This window comes from Portunus trituberculatus, chromosome 17 (assembly GCF_017591435.1).
Source record: "Portunus trituberculatus isolate SZX2019 chromosome 17, ASM1759143v1, whole genome shotgun sequence".
Classification (NCBI taxonomy): Eukaryota; Metazoa; Arthropoda; class Malacostraca; order Decapoda; family Portunidae; genus Portunus; species Portunus trituberculatus.
Genome location: NC_059271.1, coordinates 20,880,352 through 20,907,000, shown reverse-complemented (window position 1 = coordinate 20,907,000; position 26,649 = coordinate 20,880,352). Strand labels below are relative to the sequence as shown.

The 26,649-nt window shown below is 41.7% G+C and overlaps 1 long non-coding RNA gene across 1 annotated transcript in view; it reads right to left on the bottom strand.

Moving 5' to 3' along the window:
• Positions 1-13,985: 13,985 nt before the first annotated feature.
• Positions 13,986-26,649, bottom strand: part of LOC123505030 — a 184,282-nt gene continuing 171,618 nt past the window's right edge. The window contains exon 4 of the long non-coding RNA XR_006675023.1: positions 13,986-14,034. This is a non-coding gene — a long non-coding RNA (uncharacterized LOC123505030). The remainder of the gene's footprint in view (positions 14,035-26,649) is intronic.

The window sequence follows — 26,649 nt, the reverse complement described above, 5'->3', positions numbered from 1 at the left end:
GTTCCTAGTGACCCGTGCAGCAGGCGACGGTCACGGCGACGCAACCAACTCTGTTGAAACTCTCATCCTTCACCCTAAGAGGTCATTGGCTGCTGTTATACGTCAAGAAAGTTTCTGCAATTAGTAAGTAAGATTACCCAATCAGTCACAAGAAAGGAGAGAGTTTCCTGCAATCAGAGTTTGCATGCATTCTGAGTTCCTTGTGATGAACTGTCCTTTAATAAAATAAATAAAGAAACAAACAAACAAATAAATGACTGAACAAATAGACAAACAAAAAATATATTAATAGTTTTGTAAAATTAATAAATAAATATAATATACATAAAAAACTGACACAACTTCTTCCTTAAGTCTACATGCGTATACCTTCTAGAGTTTCTCCCTTATTCCACCATTTGTAGCTGTTGTCTCATTTCATTATATCCACTCTTATTCACCTTCCAACAACAAACCTTTACGCACACCAAGTATTCATGGAATGTCGATACACAGACCTGGTTTTCACTAAACGCACCACCCGCGACATTCTCCCACACTGGCCAACACCCTACACCACAACACCACTGCCTTCTGACGCTGCTCAGCTCGTCATGGTGGAGTCATTTTTGGAGAAAACTACCTCATATCTATGATTAGAGTTTAATATATGTTCATTGCTGTTATTTGAGGGAAAATACAGTGCAAAGTGAATACGCACTTTAAGAAAAGAAAAAGGTAAGAAAAAATCAACAACCAATTGCTTTTGGATGGAGAACATGAGATAACAAGCTTGATATCTACATAAATATGGAATGAAAAGTTCAAATTTCTCCGTTTTTTTTTTCTAGTCGACTGTTTTCTTTAAGGCTGGCAAATGAGAGTCATGTTACTTTCAAAGAAAGCTAACCCTTCCACTCCCCTCCAGCTTTCTCTGAGGCGACACTACTATTGAGGTGTGAACATACAGTTAAAGCAGGTATGAACACACACACACACACACACACACACACACACACACACACACACACACACACACACACACACACACACACACACACACACACACACACACACACACACACACACACACACACACACACACACACACACACGTCATAATTTCATTTCAAGACTCTTCCTGGTCCGTCAATATACTCAATGAGAAGAAATACCAGGAAAACGTACATCACTGGAGGCTGCGTTGCGTGTTGCTTACTGACTGTCTATTGGAGCTAATGTCTTGTTGATCCATATGATCATATAAAAAAGACTCCCACTCAAGGTCGCACACTTTTAAACGTCATTCGCACGCTGCTAATTAGCGTCTTCTTCTGTGGCTCTGGCCGATTACGCTTAAGGCAGGTAGATGCTGAGGACCATTAATAACGAGTCGTCATCTTCCTTCGCTTGCACTGGAACCGAAAATCGTAAAAATGAGAAGAGAATCATTCCCAGCATTTGGTCAGAAAGATATCTCGCAGCAATGGACGCCGGCAGAAGTTTCTGGCAGGACTTGTACTAATACTTTACGCTTGAGGAAAATACAGACTAACTTAATTCGTGGTTTGTGCGCATTCTCTCTCCTGCCGGTGCCCAGAGCTACAGGTGCGAGTCAGGTCTAATAACCTTCAGGTATCGGGCTTCCGGTGCTAGTCGACATCACCTTCGGCAGACAGAGCACGCGATAATTTCCGATTTCTGGGATGTTAGGTGCATTCCGCGGTGAGGGCGATCGAGTGTGAATAGTATACGTATTCCCAGTAAATACATCACTTTTGTAATTGTTACCAAGACGCGGTTTGCAGTCGTAAGTTTGGTGCTGACGCTGGCAGAGGTCACAGCACTCGGAATAGACAGGCTCCCCCGCCAGCCATCCACATCGGCGCCACTCATGAAGCGACAGATTTACATTAAGAAAACCAATTCAAATAACTCGCCTATGTGAGCCGGCCGTCCTGTCTCTTTTATTTAGTAGGACGCAAGCTCCATTTCTCTGTCCTTAGAGGAATTTTGATTTCAACACGCAACACACGTCGCTCATCTCTGCCTGTTAATGACACGCAGAATAAAAAGAAAGCAGGTGACAAATGTGCTCTCCTTCCTCTTTGTTACTACCTACTTCACTTTACCAAAGAACAGTGTTTTTGACGTCGGCGACCATGGAATGCGAGGTGTAAGGTGAAAAGAAAACTGTTCTTTCTTTTCTTTTTTTTTCTCTTTGTCTTTTTTTTTCTTCTTTTTGTCTTCTAGAGGATATGCCGATCCAAAGGCCTGGGCACGGAGCGATCCCAAGCCACCTCTAGCACCAAGATCAAGATTAATATCAAGATCACTAACTCTTCCATTTCCTGACTCTTTCGATAAATGACATGTCCTCCTGTTGTCTCCATTATCTCGTACCAAGCTTTACCAGGTATTTCACTGGTTATTTTCCTTTCTCGCTTTTCCCCACAGTCATTCTGAAAGCAATTAAATTACTATCTACATTTGATACTCACGTAATTGTATATATATATATATATATATATATATATATATATATATATATATATATATATATATATATATATATATATATATATATATATATTACGTACCTGATGAAGCCATTACATTGATTCCTTTCCTCAGAATGAAATAACCGTGTAAATTTGTTGTTTACTACAGAAGGAAGTTAATGTAAATATGTACCATTTTCAGGAGTTCCGCTCACCTGTTCTTCCGTCGTTATTTTTTTCTACCACATGTCAGAGAGAGAGAGAGAGAGAGAGAGAGAGAGAGAGAGAGAGAGAGAGAGAGAGAGAGAGAGAGAGAGAGAGAGAGAGAGAGAGAGAGAGAGAGAGAGAGAGAGAGAGAGAGAGAGAGATTAAGGTAGGATCTGATCTAGGTTTTCAGGTAGCATAAGGGACATTGCAAGAACTGATTTTTTTTTTACTAAAAAAAATCTTAAAAAAAAAGAATACTTCACAAAATCACAGTTATATGGATGGCTCTAACAAGGAGAGCAGTTCAAACCTTTTAGGTAATAGAAATAGGACTATAAGTAACAATTTCAAGAGTGATATAATTAGATAAAAGAAAAAGAAAAAAGAAAGATACTGTTCTCAAACAGAGCGGCAGATGAACGGAATAGCCTCAGTAATCAGGTTGTTAATGCCGAGTTGACTAGAGAGACTTACAAATAGATATGATAGATGGATAAAAGTTTGGAGTCTTTTATGTTCGTGTGTGTGTGTGTGTGTGTGTGTGTGTGTGTGTGTGTGTGTGTGTGTGTGTGTGTGTGTGTGTGTGTGTGTCCTCACCCAGCTAGTCACCTCACCCAGCCACCCAGTTCCACACTCAGCTAGGCAGCTCTTCACTCAGCCAGGTTGCAGTAAACCAACTCACCTACTCAAGTGACTTGCCAATCTACTGTTAACACACTGTGCTACACAAGGAGGCTAGACTGAGTTTGTTACCAACCAACGAAGGTAGCCTTCTCACCTGTACCTCCGCCCTCTCTCTCTCTCTCTCTCTCTCTCTCTCTCTCTCTCTCTCTCTCTCTCTCTCTCTCTCTCTCTCTCTCTCTCTCTCTCTCTCTCTCTCCCGCTGTTCGTCCCTCTCCCACTACGATGGCAGTCACAAATATTTCAACAAGCACTGCAGAGCAAATCGCACTGTGATAAAGCAACAGGAAACGTAAAAATTAGAGAAATTACGAGATTTGAAAGTGATTCGTGTCTTCTTTTCTTGTAATTGCAAGAACGGAGCACGTTTTCAGATCTGAGTCTCAACCTTCTACTAAAATCGCGAGTGAAACATAGATTTTAAGACGGTGAGAAGTCATTAGAGAGGCAATTGTGCAGGGGAATTGAGACAAAGCAGCACAGGATTGCTGGCAATGTTTGAGAGACAACTACAGCTGGATTTGAGGAAAAAATGTTTGGAATGGAAACTCGCGACTGACTGAAGTGTGGAAGAAAGGTTCAGTAAAATCCCTCACTGGTAGATGAAAGCTGTGCAAGTTGTGAAACACAAAGGAAAAGAAGAAATATCAAAATATTACGATGAAGATAAAAGTGAGGCAAACAATGGCCGACAGATTTCTAAGTGGCCTGTACGCTGGGTTACTGAATGTGATGGTCATGAAAGTCTCGCCGATTTAGTAGCTATTTTCGTGGCGTCATTAAAGGATCTGAGATCCTTCGAATCGATTGTTACTTGGGTCAGTGGAACAGCGGTGAAGTGACTTGGCTCTATAGCACACGACAGCACTCGCTCGGCCAGAGCCAGACAACCTGGAGAAGGAAATATAATAAGCTTGCTTAACTCCCGACTTAAGAGGGAAAAAGTAAGAAAAAGTAATATCATGTATATTCACACGCGGAGAGAGAGAGAGAGAGAGAGAGAGAGAGAGAGAGAGAGAGAGAGAGAGAGAGAGAGAGAGAGAGAGAGAGAGAGAGAGAGAGAGAGAGAGAGAGAGAGAGAGAGAGAGAGAGAGAGAGAGAGAGAGAGAGAGAGAGAGAAGAAGAAGAAGAAGAAGAAGAAGAAGAGAAGAAGAAGAAGAAGAAGAAGAAGAAGAAGAAGAAGAAGAAGAAGAAGAAGAAGAAGAAGAGAAGAAGAGAAGAAGAGAAGAGAAGAGAAGAAGAAGAAGAGAAGAGAGAGAGAGAGAGAGAGAGAGAGAGAGAGAGAGAGAGAGAGAGAGAGAGAGAGAGAGAGAGAGAGAGGTGGGGGTGGTAGGGGAAATGTTCTGCGTACCCACTAAAAAAAAACGAAAAAAAAGAAAGAAAAAAAGAATACCACGACCAGTCTGTCCGACAGCCTACCTCGCGGCACGCTGCCACCTGCTTGCCCACCCCTGGCGCTCTCGTGTCCTGCCTCGGCGGCAGGTCGATGGAGCGAGGCAAGGCTGGGGGGGGCACAAGACTCGCAGGTGTCTAGAAGCATATCAGGGCAATGCCTTTGGCTCGGGGCTTTCAAGAGTTTAAAAATTTTGGAGGACGCTTTTACTTTTTTCCTTTTTTTTTTCAGGAGCATAGTAATCTTTGTAAACGTTAACTTCCTGAGGACTACGCGGCTATTGCTAGGAAATGAAGCTCAGTCAAAAAACGAAACGTTCAAGGAATGCAAATAAATGTAGATATGAATAATAACTGACGACTGTGATGACATTCTGAATAAAGCGTAAGCTGTAGGGCAGAAAACTGACAAACTGTGGTTAGTCGTGTTAGCCCGTGGTGATACTGTTTGCGATGATGTTGACTATAAATACTCATTAGCTGCTTCAGTACATAGCAATCAATAATAATTTTTCTTCAAGGTGTTGTTTTCTTCAGACAATTATTCCGGCCACTTCAGGCACCACCACACCGCCGCGCAGCCCCACTCAGGCATCCTCCTATACCCCACTCTCACTCTCTCTCTCTCTCTCTTTCTCTCTCTAATTGTTAAATATCGGACAGAATGGTGACTTTTTACTGGTTCCCATATCTCACTGCAATCTTAGTGCCACGAGTAAAATACGGTTATTTACTTGATTGTGTTTATCTCTCTCTCTCTCTCTCTCTCTCTCTCTCTCTCTCTCTCTCTCTCTCTCTCTCTCTCTCTCTCTCTCTCTCTCTCTCGATACTTTACAACCATAGTAATTTTCTTTATGTAAATGAATAATGGTTTAGCTATAATTCTGCCTGTCACTACCACTGCTACTAATATTTCTCCTAGTAGCTACTTCTCCATTTTATTCTCCATTTTCTCTGTCACAACCACCACCTATTCTTCCTCCCCCTCCTCTTCTTTTTATTCTTCTGCTCCTTCTCCTGTTGCTACTATTACTACTACTACTACTACTACTACTACTACTAGTATTATCACTACAACCACTCAATATTACTGTTTCTACTACTGCTGCAAACAATGTTGGTGTTGTAGCTGCAAAAACACAAAGAACGATACATACATACATACATACATACTACTACTATTACTACTACTACTACTACTACTACTACTACTACTACTACTATTACTACTACTACTACTACTATTAAAGGAAATAATCATCATTGTACACGATTTACACGTATTCAGCAAGCAGACAAGCACTTGTTCCTCAACTTGAAAGGACAAAACCTTGTCTTTTTCTCTGTTCCAGGCTCCTAATGATACATTGCACCAATATCGACATTCTTTACTGCCGATAAGAAAAATCTATCTTGCAAACCACCGACAGGACATGGTAACCAGCCCCTTGCCTCCACTCCTGACTGGCCTACACAAGACCTACCCTGCTGGTCTGATTGTCTCCACCTGCCTCGCTTTGGAGAGCAGGTGGTCTCCTCAACACCTGCTTGCCTCTGCTTGCCCCTGCACACCCAATCTTCCTGAGTTAGTTGGCTTTGGTCTTCTAGTCCTTGCATATTAATCGTTTTTCTCATCTAAATTTCTCTCCGATTAACTACAAGCCTTGCGTACTAAACATAAGTAGAGTAAGTGGACTGGGCCTTATTAGTCTTTGTTTACTTTCTATTTCTTTGACTGGTTAACTTAGTTTCCTGGGAAAATAATGTGGAGTTTGTAGGCTTTGAGGGAGAGAAAAGAGGCCTAATATTTGCAGGTGTGGTTCATGAGTTTTAATGGGAGAGATGTATTGCGTGAGTTGTAATAAGCAATTATCTATATAGATTTGTATACTTTTCGTTGTATTGATGCATTTTGTTGGTCCCTCAATGATTACGACGAAGCGTTTGTAGTCTTTGCGAGAGAGAGAGGAGAGGTATACTGTATCGTCTGCAGGTGTGATTGATGCGTTGAAATCTGTAAGAGATGCATTGTTTGAGTTGTAATGGGCAAATCTTTACAGATACTTGTAGAGTTTCCATTGCTTTGATCAATTTTTCTGTTGCCTGACTGTGATGATGCTATCATAGATTTTAAAGGAGAGATGAGAAGTATAATATTTAGCAGTGTGGGAAGGTGTTAATGTGTGTTGAAGAAACATTGTGTAATGTTATTTCTTTCAATGTTAGATAAGATTTTCCGAACTCATCAATAACCTTTAGATATCTGTTTTGGTAGTGCAGTCTGTATAAAAGTTGTGTAAACCAAGAAAAGATTAACTTCCTATTCTCTCTCTTTCTCTCTTCTTCTTCTTCTTCTTCTTCTCTCTCTCTCTCTCTCTCTCTCTCTCTCTCTCTCTCTCTCTCTCTCTCTCTCTCTCTTCTTCTTCTTCTTCTTCTTTCTCTTTTCTTTTTTTCTTCTTTTCGTTGTTCTTGTTATTTTTCTCCTTGTTCCTCTTGTTCCTGTTTTTCTTTTCTTCTTCTTCTTCTTCTTCTTCTTCTTCTTCTTCTTCTTCTTCTTCTTCTTCTTCTTCTCCTTCTTCTTCTTTCTCCTCCTCCTCCTCTTAAATTCATACCATAGTCTCTCAAATAGTTCTGTGGACTATAAAATGACTCCCTATTGTTTTTTTTATTCTATTCTATGTGTGTTTATGCAAACAGTTTTAAGCAGTACACTGAAGGTTAACAGTGGACGACCACGACAGTAGAAATGGACTGTTATACTTAAATGCTTGAAGGATGTTGGGGGTGTGGGTGTAAGATGACGCTACAGGAGGGAAGGGACTGTACAAGTATGTGCTTAATTAGGAAGATTGAATTTCTAAGAAGGGGTATGTGAGGGAGGGAGGAAATGTGGGTTGGTGAGTTTGGAGCAACTTTGAACCAGTTGTATGAGTCTGTGGAGGTCCATCAGCCAACCTGGTGTGGTGGAGGTGTGCCAATGTTTGCTTTAGATAAGGGTCTTCTATTTATAATCTTAATAGTACTTTTTTAACTTTCCTTATTTGGACTGCAGGTGGCGCGTATTACGTCCCAAGCTAACATTATCTCTTGATTAGTTTTATATACACAATGTCAAATACTATGTCTTTGTCAATAAATTAACTAACTACTCTTGAATGTACTAATCTAACCTGGATGTGTGATGAGAACTATTTCCCTGATGATAAAGCCTCTCCGATTGAACGTGTACAACAACACTGCCTCATAACACTGATGTAAGACCACCGAAATTAACACTTCTCTTCTTGCAGGATGATTGTGACCACACTGACTTGCGGGTCATAACTTCCAACACTCGCTTTTTTCTCTTGGTTTTGGATAGACTCTACTTGAGTTCGGTTGCTTCACGGAAAAGTCATCAAATATTAAAAAAAAAAAAAAAAAAAAAATAAATATATATATATATATATATATATATATATATATATATATATATATATATATATATATATATATATATATATATATATATATATATAACACTTTACTCATTAGAATGCGTCCGGATAATTGTAGACTTCTATGAACATTACGTTGCTTTCTGGGATATCCGTTGAAAGTAATATGTAATGAATATAAAATTAATTACGTCATTTCTACTTGTCTGGTACATATACAGAGAACATCAGTAACCTGGTCAGTGTTTGATCACAAAATGGATTGCGGTCAATTTGGTGACCGTCTTTATCTACAGATTCAGGACAATACAAAATTGGTCTTCCATAATACTGTATTTGATATCAAGTAATATGGGATGCATAAGATAGTATAGTTTAGAGAATAAAAAAGAAAGAAATATTAATAAAGTCACTCGGTGGTTCTTGACAATGTGGCGAGGACTGGCTGGTCGCCTCCTGCTGCTGTTTTGAATTGGCAATCTCTTCTGTGCAGTTTTGTGTGTTTTTATGTACTGTTAAACCAGTCCTTGCATTTAAAACCAAACATCATAAGAGTGTTCCACTTTTTTTCAAAATTATGAGTAAAGCACAACCACACAACAAGTGCATGAACAGTTTGCCAAATAAGTAAAGAGAAAATTCATCTCAGTACCTGCGCGTGGCGGTGCCGGTCCGGCACACTTTCTACGAAAAAAGCACTGGTGTGACCGCCCCTGCCAGGCAAGATGCAGGCTGGTGGGAAGATGCACGATCTCTATGAGCCCACCGCAGACATACCACTAAAAGAAATGTCAATATATACTATATAATAAAAAAAAAAATAATAATAAAATAAATAAATAAAAAAGAATGCGCTGTGTGATTGGCATATATATTAATTTATGTTTAAATACAAAACCTTACGACATATCTATGTCTATCTATCCATCTATCTATTAACCTATCTATATAAATATAAATATATATATATATATATATATATATATATATATATATATATATATATATATATATATATATATATATATTTTTTTCTCTCTCTCTCTCTCTCTCTCTCTCTCTCTCTCTCTCTCTCTCTCTCTCTCTCTCTATATATATATATATATATATATATATATATATATATATATATATATATATATATTTTTTTTTTTTTTTTTTTTTTTTTTTACGTAGGGAAGAGGGCCAGCCAAGGGCAAAAAAAAAAAAAAATAAAGTTAGAAAAAAGCCCACTTGAGCGCTGGCTCTCCAAAGAGTAAAAATGTGCCAAAACCGTCATTCAGAATTAGGGGAGCAAATGCCTCGATACCTCCCTCTTAAAAGAAGACAAGTTGTAGGAATTTGGAAATACAGATGCAGGGAGGGAGTTCCAGAGTTTACCAGTGAGAGGGATGAATGATTGAGCGTACTGGTTAACTCTTGTATTAGAGAGTTGGACAGAATAGGGATGAGAGGAAGAAGAAAGCCTTGTGCAGCGTGGCCGCAGGAGGAGGGAGGCATGCAGTTAGCAAGATCAGTAGAACAGTTACCATGAAAATAGCGATAAAATATAGAAAGGGATGCAACATTTCGGCGGTGAGAAAGAGACTGAAGACAGTTAGTCAGAGGAGGGAGTTGATGAGACGAAGAGCTTTCGATTCCACCCTATCAAGCAAAGCTGTGTGACTGGAACCCCCAAACATGCGAAGAGTACTCCATACAGGGACGGATAAGGCCCTTATACAGAGTAAGCAGTTGGAGGGCGAGAAAAACTGGCGGAGACGCCTCAGAACACCTAACTTCATAGAAGCTGTTTTAGCAAGAGATGAGATGTGAAGTTTCCAGTTAAGATTATGAGCAAAGGACAGACCGAGGATATTCATTGTGGAAGAGGAGACAGTTGAGTGTCATTGAAGAAGAGGGATAGTTGTCTGGAAGGTTGTGTCGAGTTGATAGATGGAGGAATTGAGTTTTGAGGCATTGAAAACTACTAGATTTTCTCTGCCCCAATCGGAAATTTTAGAAAGATCGGAAGTCAGGCGTTCCGTGGCGTCCCCGCGTGATCTGTTAATTTCCTGAAGGGTTGGACGTCTCTGAAAGAACGTGGAAAGATGTAGGGTGCTATCATCAGCGTAGGAGTGGATAGGGCAAGAAGTTTGGTTAAGAAGGTCATTAATGAATAATAGAAAGAGAGTGGGTGACAGGACAGAACCCTGAGGAACACCACTATTAATAGGTTTAGGAGAAGAACAGTAGCCGTCTACCACAGCAGCAATAGCAGCAATATATATATATATATATATATATATATATATATATATATATATATATATATATATATATATATATATATATATATATATATATATATATATATATATATATATATATATATATATATATATATATATATATATATATACACATATATATGTTTGTGTGTGTGTGTGTGTGTGTGTGTGTGTGTGTGTGTGTGTGTGTGTGTGTGTGTGTGTGTGTGTGTGTGTGTGTGTGTGTGTGTGTGTGTGTTTCCTAATTGCCTGGAAAAGAATAACGATAACAATAACGATAATGATTGTGATGATGATGATGACGATCATGCTGGTGATGAAGTTTGCACATCCAGCATGAGACACACCAAGTAAGCTTTTAGAAACTATTGCATACTAAAACAAACAAACAAAAAAAAAAAAAAGTACTATCCACAATGCTTTACTTAAACCCATGCACTGTCTTGCCTTGGTCTGGATGGCACATGCCAACACTACACACACAAAAACAGTGTCTTGCTAACAAATCATGTCTTGGGCGGCGGGAAGCTTTTAATTAAAGCAACGAGTTGAGAACCGCTCGTTTTGTCCATCATCTAAAACCCGTATCCAGGCAATCTGCCGTACCGAGTGACATTGTGCCTCTCCTTAGTGTCTTTGTGGCCAGAGACACTCATTTGAGGACTGAAAACTCGAGGAAACATTAAATTCCACATTGGAAGTTAGGCAACACGCATGATCGATGGACCGGTTCCACATCTCTCTCTCTCTCTCTCTCTCTCTCTCTCTCTCTCTCTCTTCCTGTCTCTGTCTCCATCGACGAGTTTCTCAATAGGTGGTCGGTCACACACCTCGTTACGTCGTCATCCAGGTTAATCTGGCGTCCTGCCTATCCTGCCACACGGGCCTCGTAACGCCTGGCCCACTGTTCTGCTCTGCTACACTGGGAGGTAGGCAGGCGGTCATTATCTCGTCGATTATTGCCGCGAGAGAAAAAAATATTGTGTTGGGTGGCCAATTGTGGGGAGGAGGTGCAACTTCACAGGTGATTGAAAAAAAAAAAAAAAAGGTCACACCGCCACCAGCGCCGCCGGAACGTGCTTAGTTGTCCTCAAGTTTCCTCTTAGGTATTTGTGTACCTACTAAGTTAACAGCCTTTTTTGTAGCAGATTATATTGGTGGACAAATTGACACAAGCAAAACATGAGAGAGAGAGAGAGAGAGAGAGAGAGAGAGAGAGAGAGAGAGAGAGAGAGAGAGAGAGAGAGAGAGAGAGAGAGAGAGAGAGAGAGAGAGAGAGAGAGAGAGAGAGAGAGAGAGTTGTTGGTCTACATCGCAACTATCTTCGAATCTACTTACTGCTACTTATAACCATTAACTTCATTTACTAGTCTGATTTCATTTAAGAATTTGTTCCCTAAATGTTAATATACAGTTTCACACATCGTCATAACATTCGTATAGAGTTAAGCAGAAAACACGAGCCGTTCACGAGACACCTTGCGTGCGTGGCATGGCTGTCCTTCCCTGACGGTGCTATGATTTATTTCAAACTATTGCGCTTTACTAGTCAGTGCACTACAGAAATCTTGTTATTCACTCTTCTGCGTCTTGAGTCGGAAAGGACCAATGCTGGTTATCGTTCTTTATTTACTTTATTGGTGTTGGCGTGTCTTATCTGTCATTCTATGGTTCTAACTCAGGGCGAATTGAGCTTTGAGATATGCACAGGATCGCGTAATCCCTCACCGCGACACTTGCGCCACGTCAAGCTGATGCGCCCAATGCTTCACAAGTCGATGTTGAGGTTAGGTGCATTAACCTTAGTGTAATTTGTGCATTTTTTGTGGACAAAATAGTAGTTTTAACTCCAAGATTCCGAAGAAAAAAACATGGACCCCAAAGAGCTTATTAAAGTTCCACGAAAGTCTTGATTTGCGATAACAGGTTGGTTCCCGGGAGGTGGCAGCACGCACAGGCTATCATCTCGCGCCTCCGCCACAGGAAGGCTCAGTGCGCCAGCCAATCACAGTACGCCTTCTACACGACGACAAACCAAAGGGTAGCCTTATTTCTTTTGGCTTGTCGAGAATGACTTTGTTAAAGGTACTAAAATTCAATAATTACCAGAGGAAAGACTACCTTGCCGTATCAATCCGCTACTCTACACCACCAATTCTAATAGTTTTGTTTAATTTAGCATTAAAGGAATCACTGCAAAACTGAAGATATTTATATGAAGAGACGCAGTGCCTCAACTTCTCGGCTGAACACTAGTAATGATAAAGTTTAAGCGTAATATTGTGTTTCAGGTGCTGGCTGTACCTGGTCTGTGTAGAGCGTTAACAAATCTGGATCTTCAAATTTAAGACGTGTGTCTTGAAGATAATGTTTAGCTACTTGAAGGTTCTTAACCAAGTTAGTAACAGCCCTCTCCAATGTCTCCAAGTAAAATTTTATTCCAGAACAAAACAAAATACTCAAAACCATACAATCAGCCGAATACGCATGCACATCTCATTTAGTCTTTTTTACATTAACGCTAGGAAAAAAATAGTGTAATAATTTGCACTTTGCTTTCATAGCCATCAGGATGTCTCAATTTCCAGAGTCCCAAATATAGGACAAGCAATGCACAAAATTACGTAGCTCTGTCCCTTTGCGACACGGCTTCTCCCTGTAAGGTGTGACTGAATTTCCTCCAAGAACAGAAAACTTAACAAAATGACTTCTAGGAGTTAGTTTAAAAAACATATACATCCTTTAATTTTACAAGTGATAACTGGTTTCTAAACCAGTTTGTGAAGCTCAAGTCATCCGTAATATTATTTTTTCTTGGACATGAGGCGCTGAACAACTAACAAAGACTCATCAGCATAGCCTCTCCTTGGGCTCACTGGGAACGCTTAGATCACAGGTTGTCACTTGAGGAGACAATATGACATTTTCTTGGTAGAAAATCTATTGAACGTGAAATTATCATAAGAAAAACACAAAAAGTTTCTCGACGCGATGCCAGTGATCATGGACGGTAGCGTGGTGCACCTGCACCACCGCGGGCCTCCACGCGTCCTGTGGTCAGGATGCGGCGAGTTTAGGCATCGCCGACATAGCAGCATGTGTTCCTTGGGAAAACAAACCACCCTACCTTCTCCAACTGACTTCTGAGTTAAGAAAATTTATTTTGAAATTAACTTTTTTCACGTTTCTCCTTTATAAAGTTTTATTTTTATCATATAAACAATCCTCCAAACAAGCTGTGCTTTATGCCTAAGTTAAAATTTAGACTTTCATTAGTACAGACATGTATTCATTGGATCCACTGGATCAATAACCATCAATCTGACAGTGAAATGTTGTGGAATATTTACATATAATCAATAAAATATAAATCAAGATATGTATAATCATGACATCCACTTTAATGGATTAATTCAAGAATGGCTTTTGACTTTAAGTTATTGTAGAATACGGTTTAAGAAAACGCTCTAAAATGAAGTTGTTTCTTACCTGGATGGACAGAACACGGTATAGAGTTGGGACTTGTGAACTGAAGAAACGTTGACGGAGACGACTGAGGACATTCAACTAAGGGTAAGAGGTTTCACTTTGTATATGACAAACTGATACCGAATATGTTAAAGATTATTCAAACATAATGTGTATGACAGACTGTGCGTAAAACGCTTCTGAAATATTCAATGCAAAGGTCTTAGCCATGCAACAAAAAGAAAAAAAAAAAAAAAAAAAAAAAAAAAACTTTATGAATTAATAGACTTCCATGAATCTCCCTATTCCTGCTACATAATAAACCAAAGAAAACTGCAAATTAAAGTTTTTGGCAACAATTTAACGAATTTAGGAAAAGTATTTTCTTTTGTAGTGACAATGAAAGTAAAAATATGTAGAAAATAAAGTTTACTGAGGCAGCCAAGCAGAACGCGAGCAAGAAAGCACAATTTTTAAGAACAATGAGAAAAATTTCGTCAATACCAGAAACTACTGAGAACAAAGTCCTCAGAGAGCAGGAAATATAATGGATTGAAATTCTGGCGAATTGATATAATTGATGGTGCCACATGTGAGTCTGAAGTCAAATAAACAAAGGTAAATAACTAACACCGTGCAGAGCGTTTGATTTCAATGACGAAAAAATCTACCTATCTGTTTGTTTGTCTGTCTACTTGCATACCAATCTCTCTGTCCAACTTTGTTCTTGTTCATACCCTTCTATCCACCTGTTTGTCTGTGTGCCTGTCTGTCTGTACGGCTGTTCATCCACCAATTCATCTATCACAGGGAACACATCCCCACACTCTTCCTCCTCGAGGTCTTGCACACACCACCAATTTCTCCGGACGTCTTCAGAAAACACATATTAATGCCTGAATTTCCTTGAGAGAGAGAGAGAGAGAGAGAGAGAGAGAGAGAGAGAGAGAGAGAGAGAGAGAGAGAGAGAGAGAGAGAGAGAGAGAGAGAGAGAGAGAGAGAGAGAGAGAAATAACTATTTGAATTCCCGCGGCGTTCCCAGAAAGTTAAAGGAACTTGGAAACGCATGACGAGATAACAACACAGGTGGAGACGAAGACTAAGTCACGCCGACGCTATACAAACGATATGGCGATCAAGTCCAAATAGCGCAGCCACACACGGCAGCGAGTTCGATCTGCTTCACTGAGGACGGGGCCCAGAGGAGATAAGGGGGTCCGAGGAGTGCAGGAGGGAACCAAGGGAGGCGGAGTGGGCCGGAGACAGAAGCTGCAGTGAGGTGAGGAAGCCGAGGAGAACCAAGGGGGTTGAAGGAGGGGTAAGAGAAGCGCTGCAGAAAAAGTGTGTTGGGCTTAAAAAGATGAGAAATAAGAGTGTTTAGAGGGAAAATATGATAAAATTTAAATCAGTGGAAGAAACCGAGCTAATATCAGGGAAACTGGAGGGAGTGCCGAGTAAATTTAAGACCATTATTTTAAGAAGCAGCTACAGTAAGCCAGGAAACTGCAATCTGTCGAGGAGGAAATTGTGATAAGAAGGAGGGGAAGTTAGGAAAATAAAATTGTCAGACTGAAAGGAGAAAAGTCAGTAACCTCCACTAAAGTTAATGTCCTCCACTGCCCATATTGTCACTCATGCGTGGCCTCCCAGACTCACAATCTGGATAAACTTCTGTTCTATCGCCCCGTAAGCAAACGAAGGTCTCATGCGGTATCGCTTCCAGCAGCTTTATAAAATTCTTCTTCCATTTCACTTTCAGACGGAGGATGATGAAGCATAAGTAGTAAAAGTAGTAGTAGTAGTAGTAGTAGTAGTAGTAGTAGTAGTAGTAGTAGTAGTAGTAGTGTAAGTAATAATTAAATGCAAAAGAATCATGGAAAAAAAAGAGGAGGAAGAGAAGAACAACGAGGAGGAGGAGGAGGAGGAGGAGGGGGAGGAGGAGGAGGAGGAGGAGGAGGAGGAGGAGGAGGAGGAGGAGGAGGAGGAGGAGGAGGAGGAGGAGGAAGAGGAAGAGGAAGAGGAAGAGGAGGAGGAGGAGGAGGAGGAGGAGGAGGGGGCGGAAAAGAAGAAGAAGAAGAAGAAGAAGAAGAAGAAGAAGAAGAAGAAGAAGAAGAAGAAGAAGAAGAAGAAGAAGAAGAAGAAGAAGAAGAAGAAGAAGAAGAAGAAGAAGAAGAAGAAGAAGAAGAAGAAGAAGAAGAAAACAAGACACACACAAAAAAAAACTAAAAAGAGAAAGAAAGATAAAGTGAACAAAATTAATAGAAACAACAACAACCCAAAACAACAACAACAGCAACAATAAAACCACCACCACCACCACCCTGAAAAATTAAACATCATCAAAACAGAAGAGGCAGACAAAGGCAATAAAGATTTTCAATACGAGACAGGAAATATTGAACATTTGCCTTACCTGGCTCGGGACTAGCACACGACTGAAAGAGGAGGAGGAGAAGGAAGGAAGAGAAGATAAAAGGAGAAAGAAAGGCAGTTAAATTCGTCTTACCAAACTCAGAGACAAGCGTACAATAATCTGCCCACTCTCAGCTGCTGCCACCACTTGATCTCCCCTTCTAGTCCATCCTGCTTAATGTGTAGTAAGATGCAGCCTTCATATCATCACACTATCGGACTTGCAAATTTATCAAAGCTTGTTTTTCTTTTTTCCTTCTCTCTCCTCTGTGGTGATTTAGATTAGTTTTTTTTCCCTTACTCAATCTTTTTTGTCTGTCTGTATCTCTTGACTGAGCAGCAAGAACAAAGCCCCGCCTGGTTAGTGTGTCATCTGGAGGAAAGCAAAAAGTTTATTCTGTAAAGAGAGAGAGAGAGAGAGAGAGAGAGAGAGAGAGAGAGAGAGAGAGAGAGAGAGAGAGAGAGAGAGAGAGAGAGAGAGAGAGAGAGAGAGTTTCCAAGGCACTTTATTAGTACAAAAACTCGACAGTGATTTTAATGCATCAGTAAGTAGGTATCTTTCTTTCTTCTCACATTCCCTTGTCCTTTCCCTCCTTCCCTCCCTCTATCCTTAACCTTCCATACCTACCTCCCTCCACTCCCACAGTCCCACCAAACCTCCACGTGCCACAAATGCCTTCCTCAAGAGGGTTTTTCTGACGAGGGAAGGAAAAGGTAAAGGCGAGCGGAAAATTCGATACAAAATGAAGAGGATGGTGAGAGAGAGAGAGAGAGAGAGAGAGAGAGAGAGAGAGAGAGAGAGAGAGAGAGAGAGAGAGAGAGAGAGAGAGAGAGAGAGAGAGAGAGAGAGAGAGAGAGAGAGAGAGAGAGAGAGAGAGAGAGAGAGAGAGAGAGAGATTACTGAGGGATGACCGCAACTGGTGTTATACTAGGGGGAGGAGGAGGAAGAAGAAGAAGAAGAAGAGGAGGAGGAGGAGGAGGAGGAGGAGGAGGAGGAGGAGGAGGAGGAGGAGGAGGAGGAGGAGGAGGAGGAGGAGGAGGAGGGGGAGGAGGAGGAGAAAGGGAAAGTAGAGGCAGACTGACCACTCCAATTACTCGCTTCATTACGTGGATTAAGACATTTCGGGGGAGAGAGACATTCCTCCGTCTCTCTCTCTCTCTCTCTCTCTCTCTCTCTCTCTCTCTCTCTCTCTCTCTCTCTCTCACTCTGGCTCTCGTAATTCACGCTTCATTAACGACTCGTCGATATCCAAATTCTAACCAAAATAATTCGGAAAACACACACACACACACACACACACACACACACACACACACACACACACACACACACACACGAGTAAATAAAGGCAAACGCAAGACTAATAAAAATGATTTATAGGTAAAAATAATCATACAAACAAAAAGAAAAAGATAATGTAAAAGAGATGGAAAAACAACACATTACAAAAAAATGGAAAAAGAAGGAGAAAAAAATACAGGAAGAAAAGTACTTGTTACGTCTCCTTTCCCTCTTCTTTTTTTCTTCTTCCATCACTGCCATCATCTTGTCCATCTCCACTTCCTTCTTCTTCTTCTTCTTCTTCTTCTTCTTCTTCTTCTTCTTCTTCTTCTTCTTCTTCTTCTTCTTCTCTTCTCCTCCTCCTCCTCCTCCTCCTCCTCCTCCTCCTCCTCCTCCTCCATCTCCTCCTCCCTCCTCTTCTTCTCCTCCTCCTCCTCCTCCTCCTCCATCTCCTCCTCCACCTCCTCCTCCTCCTCCTCCTCCTCCTCCTCCTCCTCCTCCTCCTCCTCCTCCTCCTCCTCCTCCTCCTCTACCTTTGTCTCCAACGTTCGCTTCTCCGTCCTTTGTCTTCATAGTGTCCGTATAGGAATAAAAAACAAGGCTGTTTAGTCCTTCCTTATCTCCGCTTTCTTTATCTCCTTCCCTTCCTGCGTCTGTAATAGGACTCTGGAAGCAAGGAAGCCACGCATAAAGAAAATGGGAAAGAAATGGAAGCTGTCCTGGAGGTTACAGTCCCAAATGTGGAAAATAAAATCTGTATTGGTTTTGTCCTTTGTTGTTGTTTTCTATGGTAATTTTAAGGATGAGAATGAGGAGGAGGAGGAGGAGGAGGAGGAGGAGGAGGAGGAGGAGGAGGAGGAGGAAGAATACAAAAAATACAAAGGAAGACAAACAAAACCAGATCCTGAGGTCCTTACTAGGCTGTTTGTTGAGACTATTTCCTAACTACCAGTGAAAGAGACAGGACAGCAAAGCAGAAGGCTTCTCCCCACCTACCTCTCCCTCCATCTGAGGCTGGCTGGATAAAAAGGCGAAACCATTTGATATTGAAAAACCACATGGAATTTTAGTAGAGTGAAAAGGAAATATATACTCTTTATATAACTACTAGTGTTTGTTGGGGAGGTGGAGGAGGAGGAGGAGGAGGAGGAGGAGGAGGAGGAGGAGGAGGAGGAGGAGGAGGAGGAGGAGGAGGAGGAGGAGGAGGAGGACGCGAGACTCTTACACAAGGCAAAAAATTTACAAAAGAAGTCGTATGTTTCCAAACTGAAGCAATGTGACAGCTTTTCATTAAACTTCAGACGGTTTTCCTTTCAGCACCAATAAGAAAGGAACTTTTAATGTAAGCTTGTATTAGGCTTTATTTTCTCTCCAATGTCAGGCTTTTTATGTACTATTTTCTTTTTTACAGCAATTACATCGTTGTATAAGCATAACATTAGTTGGGCTCCCTACTGAGATGAGTAAACACACTTTTGGCAAACATCCACATCATTAACATTTGCATACAATCACTGGCAAATAAATACTTAACCCCCCTTAATGTTGGGCCAGGCATCTTCACGTTATCGCTATTATAATGCACACCCAGCCACCCGTGACGCTTCCTCCTCCCTGCCGCGGCCACGACCGTAAACAATATTAACACCAAGGGGAGGGCACATCGCAAAGAATACACGTGATGGCGCCTGTGTGATGGAAGATGCCTTAGTGTTTTGACTTGCTCTCCTCCCTGACACACTAATGCAGAAGTTGAAAGAGAACGTTAACAGTGAAGCTGATAGTATGTACGATGGATTTATGAACGCAAGGAATTTAAAGGAAACCAGAAGACCAGACAGCAGCCAAGCTATTATATGTAGCAAGGTTGTTAATCACACGCTGCACTGTTCAATTGGCTGTCTATGATAGGCTGCAGTACTTATGATATTCAGAAGATGTCGGATAGTAAAGGCAAAGGCTCCCGGCCACCTGCTACACGCACACATACGTATTATCTTGGGAAGTATACAGTACTGGTATCAGAGAAGGGATAGTATTTGTCCCTTAAGAAAAAATTGAAAGTAAAGAAAACGTGTCTTAATAAGTGATCTGCGAATTGCTGTCGACAGTAAAACACAAAATATACAAATTCTGAGTCTTGCAATTATATTCTCTAACACGTTCAAAAATAAATAGGAAAAAAGTGATAATGGAAAAGAACGCGAGGCATGTGTTAAGTTTTACTGATGAAGTGAAGGCAGCAGAAGCAGCAACAAGAGGAAGGAGAGAGAGAGAGAGAGAGAGAGAGAGAGAGAGAGAGAGAGAGAGAGAGAGAGAGAGAGAGAGAGAGAGAGAGAGAGAGAGAGAGAGAGAGAGAGAGAGAGAGAGAGAGAGAGAGAGAGAGAGAGAGAGAGAGAGAGAGAGAGAGAGAGAGAGAGGAATACCATAAAACATAAGTATACTTGGGCCCTCCATTCAATCCTTCTCTTTCCTCATTCTCCTTCATGTCAGGTCAGGTGTAGGTCGGAAAGCTTGTCCTTTGTATCGGCGTTCCCCTGATATTGTTTCCTATCTTTTTATTCTGTTCTGTCCATCAAGTTCTTCTGCTGACTGTCTCTCTTCTTCCACACTTCATATACTATATCTTTCTTCTCCTTAGATTGTAAAAAAAAAAAAATCTTATACTAATTTCTTTTATTTTTTTTTTATACCATGTGGGCTTTTCATGAGAATTTGTGGACTAAAGGGGATACTTTTTGGGGTACCTCCTATCTCAAAGCCCACTCGCTAGGAAACCGTTACCCCGAGTGAGGAAGCCCAATTTACACTCTGACTGTGGACAGGATTCGAACCCGTGTGCTTGGAGACCCCTCGGACCCCAAAGCACGCATGGTTCCACTGTACCACGACAACCCCTAAACAAAAAATGCTTTAAATCCTCTAAGATGTGTCGCAAAAAAATGCAATTAGTGTGTCCGTTCGAGTGTGCATTCCTGTCTTTTAGTCTCAGGTTGTTAGTTCTTGCTTTGAAAAGGGATTACTGATGTTAGTCTATTGTTATGTTTCTTTTTTCTCTATCTCTTTCTTCATATCTTCTTGTTCTTCTTGTTCTTGTTCTTCTACTTCTTCTTGTTCTTCTATTTCTTCTATTTCTTCTTCTTCTTCTTCTTCTTCTTCTTCGTCTTCTTCTATTTCTTCTTCTATTTCTTCTTCTTCTTCTATTTCTTCTTCTTCTTCTTCTTCTTCTTCTTCTTCTACTTCCTCTTTTTCTTCTTCTTTTACTTCTTCCCTTTTCCCCTTTTCATTTTCTTTTCTTCTCCTTCTCCTAACTCTCCTCCTCCTCCTCCTCCTCCTCTTCTTCCTTCACTTTTTCCTCCTTGAAGTTGAGAGAATTAGGGAAATCGCCTTTGCCTTCTCCTCATCTCTCTCTATCTCTATCTCTCTCTCTCTCTCTCTCTTTCAGGTTTGATTCTACACATTCTGCAGCGGATTAGTGAGTGACCATTAGGCGAGCACGAGGCAGCGGCGGAACTTCGAGGACACTAGAAAGACACGTGAGGAACTTCGAAGATGGAGCCTGACGTGATGTAAACTCCTTTGATCCTAGGTCCTGTTTTTTTTTTTTTTTTTCTGGGATGTAGCAAATTGTTAAATGTAATGGAAAGGTGTTATTGGGCTTCATTCTCTGTCTGTGTTTGTGTCTCACAGTCAGTGTGTTTGTATGTTTTTTTGTCCGTTTCCATTTGTTTCTTTCTGTGTTTTTCTTTGTATGTTTGTCTATTTCTGCTTGTGTCTCTGTTTGTCTCTATGCTTTTGTGTCTATCTGTGTTTTCCTTTTGTTTTTGTATCTCTGTTTCATTATGTTTCGGTTCGTCTTTTTGTTTTGTGCTTTTGTGTGTCTGTGGTTTTTGTGTTTCTATTTACCGTTATAAGTGTTCATGTATCTGTCTCCTAAAGTCATTATCGTTATCATTATCATCATCGTCTTCGTCGTCATTACTGTTATGCTATATATATATATATATATATATATATATATATATATATATATATATATATATATATATATATACCAGTTATCACGTCATTACTAAACAAAGGCTGAGGGAAGTCAGCTTCTAACACACCGGCATACCTTCAATCTGACTTGTGACTTGTGAGTGACACCAGATGTGACGGGAGTGTCGCCCTGAAGGAAGGGAAATGCCGGAAGGTAAATAACAAAGGCTCAAAGAAAATACCAAGCATATAATGGCAGAAACAGGAAAGAGGAGAAGGAGGAGAATGGCGACAACAACGACAACGAGGAGGAAGAAAGGAGGAAACAGAAAAGGGAAAAAAATACAATGAGAGAAAGAGAGAGGAAGAGAAGGACCATTACAACATTGCTGGGACATTCACAAAATCCCTGTTCTGATGTCCATTTCGCCTCACGTGTCAGACAAGACTCAAATGGCCACTAAGGGAGTCCTCGCATTCCTCCACCTAAGCTCAGACTCATGGCATGGGCGGAGTGTGACTTGGGGACGCGAGGAAAAGGTCAGCATACAAATGTGGCGCGATGACGTGAGGGAGACGGGAGGAATAGAAGAGAACACAAGAGAAGAGAAGAGAAGAGGCTTACAGAGGCGTGGAAGGGCGTGGGGAGGGCGGGAAGGACGTAGGAGAGAGGAAATGTGACAATAGCTCCTCCTCAAGTTACTTTTGCCGTCAATCACGCGCAGGAGAGGAACCATTTTTATCATGTGACTTCTTGTTGAGCAGCATGAGTATTCCGCGAAGGGGCAGAACCACTTAGCCTTCCCCTTACGGCTTCTTTGGCCACGTGCTGCCTCGTGAGTGTCGACCGAATTAACTCCATCCGTAAGGAAGGACAGGGAGAGGAAGAGGGGATAGGAAGCCGAGAAAAAAAAAGTATATTCAACTTCTTTTTGCTACACTTCTTTCGACAAGCCAGGTGAAAAAGATGCCATCCCACACTCATCGCAGGAGTGTAAAAAATGGTTTCATTAAAGGGATATGGTCCTTAGGGTAGAGTGAGGACGGTTCAGGAGGTGGTGGCGGTCTCCTCGTGGCTCCACACAGCGCCCCGTGACGTGATTGGCAGCTCAGTGTCGAATATCGCAGCCAACACAAGGCCTACCTCAACACTCAACTCTCCAGCGGGCAGGTAGCAAGACAAGGCAACGGTCGCGCGCGCGCGTGTGTGTGTGTGTGTGTGTGTGTGTGTGTGTGTGTGTGTGTGTGTGTGTGTGTGTGTGTGTGTGTGTGTGTGTGTGTGTGTGTGTGTGTTTAAGTTTTTATCCTCAATCTCAACAAGTTTATTCTAAACTTTGATCTTGTTCTGGACAAACTTTAATCTTATAATATCTAATCGTCTTTTCTTGATTATGTGTATTTGTTGATCGTTAGGAACAACATCAGCAGCAGAAACAGCAGCAGCAGCAGCAGCAGCAGAAGAAGAAGAAGTAGCAGAAGCAGTAGTAGCAGTGGTGGCAAAAATAGCAACCACAACACATTGTCCTACAACAACAACCACAAGAACAATAATTACGAAAATGACAACAAATCTAACCTAAAAACTTCAATGACAACAACAGCAACAACAACAACAACAACATCAACTACTACTACTACTACTACTACTACTACTACTACTACTACTACTACTACTACTACCACCACCACAAACACCACTATCACCAAAATATTCGGATATATGTGTGTGTAAGTTACAACTAAACTTTACAATCATTAATCTCAAGACCAAAAAGATCCTAACACGCAGCATCGAACTACTTAACCCTAACAACAGATCACCTTGACATCATTATCTATTATTACTTTTTTCCAAAAGATCATCGTCGCTGATAGCTCGATAATTGTTTTGACGAATGGAACTTGTGCGTGTTAATCCAATTCTTCTACAAACAAACAGAGATAATTCATTCACTGCAATGTGATAAATTGTCGCATGCATCTGATCTGTGGCTGGCTCGATCATTAATCTATGGTGTGTGTGTGTGTGTGTGTGTGTGTGTGTGTGTGTGTGTGTGTGTGTGTGTGTGTGTGTGTGTGTGTGTGTGTGTGTGTGTGTGTGTGTGTGTGTTGGACTAATGGTAATTTATTTTCCTATCTACACAGCTGCTCCCGAATTAATTAATCAGCTTTCTGAGGCGAAGTTAAGAGCAGAGGAAGAGAACAAAGCATTGGAGGAAAAGTGACAGAAGCGTAAAGGAAGAATAAGATAAAATAAAGTACGACAATAGATAAGAAGGATTGAAAAGAGGATCGAGCGAAAGAGGAAAACTAGTATAAGAACTAAGAATCGAAATATCATTCGAGCATTTTCTTCTTTCAATTTTCAACTAATAATCAACAAAAGGTTTTTATAACGTGATACAATACTCATCGCAAAGCTCTGCAGAGAATGGAGTACTCAATATGGGCCTAAGAAGTCTGGGAAGAGGAAGGGATCAGGGAGAGGGGGAGGAGTTCGAGGGAGCCGTGGAAGTGGAAGGAGTGAAGGTGTGGCCTCAAGAAAACCAGGCAGAGCGGATGTTGCTCTTCGTCAACTGGTTGGTCGACTTTCGGGTGTCGCTGCCTCCTTGCCTCCCTCTCCCTGCCTCTCCATCTCCCAGCCTCTCCCCCCTCCCTGCCTTCCTGTCTTGCTTTTGTTCGCTGCTCCTCATAGCATAGATAACTATATTATTAAACCAATCAGCGAAAACTGGGATTCCCTCTTCAGGAAAAAAAAAAAAAAAAGAATTTGCATCATAATACAGTTGTCATTATACTGCAATATCACAATAATTATTCACACATGTAACTTAAAAACCCCCCAGCAATTAACAAGCATTAACAGATACCCTATGAGTTTCTTGCGTCTCTAGCTCAAAGACACAACAATTTGCAAGCATGAAGCAATAACTGATCACTAATGGCTACGGTACGACGGTCTACACAAGTCTTAGCGTGGAAGCTGAGGTGTGAGGTGTCCATCCTTTAGTTGGTAGGGTGGGATAAAAAAAAAAAAAATAGGAATGCATGCGAAGTTACAATGTGACCTTCACGTGGATGGGGAGCCAGTGGACAGGTTTTAACACAGATAAAGAAGAAACCAAGGAGGAGGAAGACAAGGTGGAAGAGAAGGAGGAAGAGGAGGAGGAGGAGCTAGAGGTGAGTGAGAATTGGAGATGAGGAGGAGGAAGAGGTGGATGTGGAGGAAAAGGGATATAATAAAGAAAAAGGATATGAATGAAGGAGGAGGAGGAGGAGGAGGAGGAGGAGGAGGAGGAGGAGGAGGAGGAGGAGGAGGAGGAGGAGGAGGAGGAGGAGGAGGAGGAGGAGGAGGAGGAGGAGGAGGAGGAGGAGGAGGAGGAGGAGGAGGAGGAGGAGGAGGAGGAGGAGGAGGAGGAGGAGGAGGAGGAGGAGGAGGAGGAGGAGGAGGAGGAGGAGGAGGGAGGAGGAGGAGGAGGAGGAGGAGGAGGAGGAGGAGGAGGAGGAGGAGGAGGAGGAGGAGGAGGAGGAGGAGGAGGAGGAGGAGGAGGAGGAGGAGGGAATACAATGCAAAACAAAGGAATACAAAAGAAAGCCAAACAGCAACAAACCTCTTGGTCCATGTTTGGTAACTGCTTCTAACTAGCCACAGAGAAGAGACACACGACAGTACAGGAGAAGGCTCCTTCCCACCCACCACTCCCTCTAGCTTTCGCTGGCATGGAAAATAATTGGGAAAAGTACCATGCAGTATGGAAAAACTGACATGGAATTTTCACAGGAAAGGAGGAGGAGGAGGAGGAGGATAAGAAGGATGAATAAAGGGGGAATACAGAGAACAACAAAGGAAAATTAAATATGAACAGAGTTTTCGGTAATAACAAAACTGTTTGGTAACCATTACTAATTAGGTACAGGGTAGAAAGACAGGACAGTACAGCAGAAAACTCCGCCCCATCTAGCATTCCTTACCGCTTGAGCTAGTAAGTAGTTAGGAGTCGTACATGCAGTAAAGAAATGAAAACTGACAGATTTTTGTAGAAAGGATTGAAAGGAAGTTCTATAATTTACCTACCCAATGGTAAAAAAAAAAGGAGGAGGAGGAGGAGGAGGAGGAGGAGGAGGAGGAGGAGGAGGAGGAGGAGGAGGAGGAGGAGGAGGACAAAAGCCAAGCAGAGAAGAATGGGGAGGAGCACACGGAGGTGGGGGATGAAGGGGGGAAGTGGAAGAGCAAGGTAATGAGATAAGAATATAAGTGAAACTGCGGAGGAAGAAGAGAAGGAGGAGAAAGAGGAGGAGCAAAAGAAAATGGAGGAGGAAGACGATTAGGAGGAGGAGGAGGAGGAGGAGGAGGAGGAGGAGGAGGAGGAGGAGGAGGAGGAGGAGGAGGAGGAGGAGGAGGTGGGGGAGGAAGAGGATGATGATGGTGATGATGAGGAGGAGGAGGAGCGGAAGGGTGGATGGTGAAGTAGTGGGTGGTGGCGGCATCCAGAAGCTGTCATGTGGGGGAAGGGTGTAGTGAAGAAGGGGGCGGGAGTAAAGAAGGAGGCGGGGGAAGCGCAAAGGAGAGGTCATGCAGGTGTCCTCCCGCAGGCAACACTCGAGGCAATGCTTGCTTCGTTAATCAGGCACCAATATTCCGGCAGACACTCGTGTCAGGCCAAACAGCGTGTTTTGCCCAGCCAATGTTTTTATAATTATAACTTGAGGGTGGCCCATATTTGTTGTGAATATCACTTGCGGGGTTACGATGTTGATTTAGAATATTTCTCGAGGGAGGTCCAAACACGACTGATGCGCCTCAGTCTCCACCCACCAATGCGCAAGCACGAGAAAAAACAGCACACATAGGTTGAGTAGCGGGGTACTCCAGAGGCCGGTGGTGTAGAGGACCAGACATTAGGGGGCACAAAGCTCAGGGGATTTTTTGAGGCCCTGTCCATCGTAAGTGAAGAGGAATGACTATAATTTGAAGCATTGATATGATCTTGGAAGACGCAAATGCTAAGTAAGTAATGGAGAAGCCACCTTGAGGGGGC